This window comes from Arvicanthis niloticus, chromosome 18, assembly GCF_011762505.2.
Source record: "Arvicanthis niloticus isolate mArvNil1 chromosome 18, mArvNil1.pat.X, whole genome shotgun sequence".
NCBI classification, from domain to species: domain Eukaryota; kingdom Metazoa; phylum Chordata; class Mammalia; order Rodentia; family Muridae; genus Arvicanthis; species Arvicanthis niloticus.
The window spans coordinates 8,975,126-8,976,120 of NC_047675.1; positions in this window are offsets into that span (position 1 = coordinate 8,975,126).

Sequence of the window (995 nt, forward strand, 5' to 3'; positions counted from 1 at the left end):
GACTTTGTGAGCTTGTATTATTATACCCTGCCACAGGCTGTAGGCTCCAGATTCCACTTGATATTCTTCCCTTAACAGCATTACCTATGAGGGCTCAGTGCTCCCCTTTCTCCCTCTCAATAAACCTTTGGTTACATCAAGTGATCAGCTCTCCTTCTTATTTGACCAACCTTTTCTGTAGCATCTTGGGACTAGTGGAGCTTGGTCAAAAAGATGCCCTTTCTGTTTCCCTCCTGTCTTACTCCATCATTCTCTGCTTGTCCTGGGGCTTTAAGAAAAATTATTGCTCTATTTACAGCGATGACCCAGGAAATAGTTTCCACAATGCTTTTAGGAAGGTGTACAGGCCTAACAGATACTTTCTGGCAAAAACAAAAACAAAACAAAAAAATTGGTGTCTCTGATGCCTGGATACTCCCAGAGATGCCCAATATAGAACAATTCATCAATCATATGACTTGGCGGTGTTGTTTCCATTTGAAGAGCTGTCTTAGTGAGGGTTTTATTGCTGTGAAGAGTCACCATAACCATGGCAACTCTTGTAAGAGAAAGCATTTAATTGAGCTCTAGCTTACATTCAGAGGTTTAATCCATTATCCTCATGGCTGGAAGCATGGAGGCTTGCAGGCAGACATGGTCTTGGAGAAAGAGGTGAGAGTTCTACATGTGCATGGGTAGTCAGGAGAAAAAGCAAGATACTGGGCTTGTCTTGGGCTTCTGAAACTTCAAAGCCCATCCCCAGTGATTTACTTCCTCCAACAAGCCAACACCTACCCCAAGAAGGACACGCCTTCCCTGGTGACCAAACATTTAAATCTATGAATTTATGGGGGCCATTCCCATTCAGACCACCACATTCCATTCCTTGGTTTCCATAGGCTTCTAGCCATATTATAATGCAGAAATGTATTCAACCCAACTTCAAAAGTCTCCAGAGTCCACAAGAGTCTCGACATTGTTTAAAAGTTCAAAGTTCAAAGTGTCTTCTGATTCAC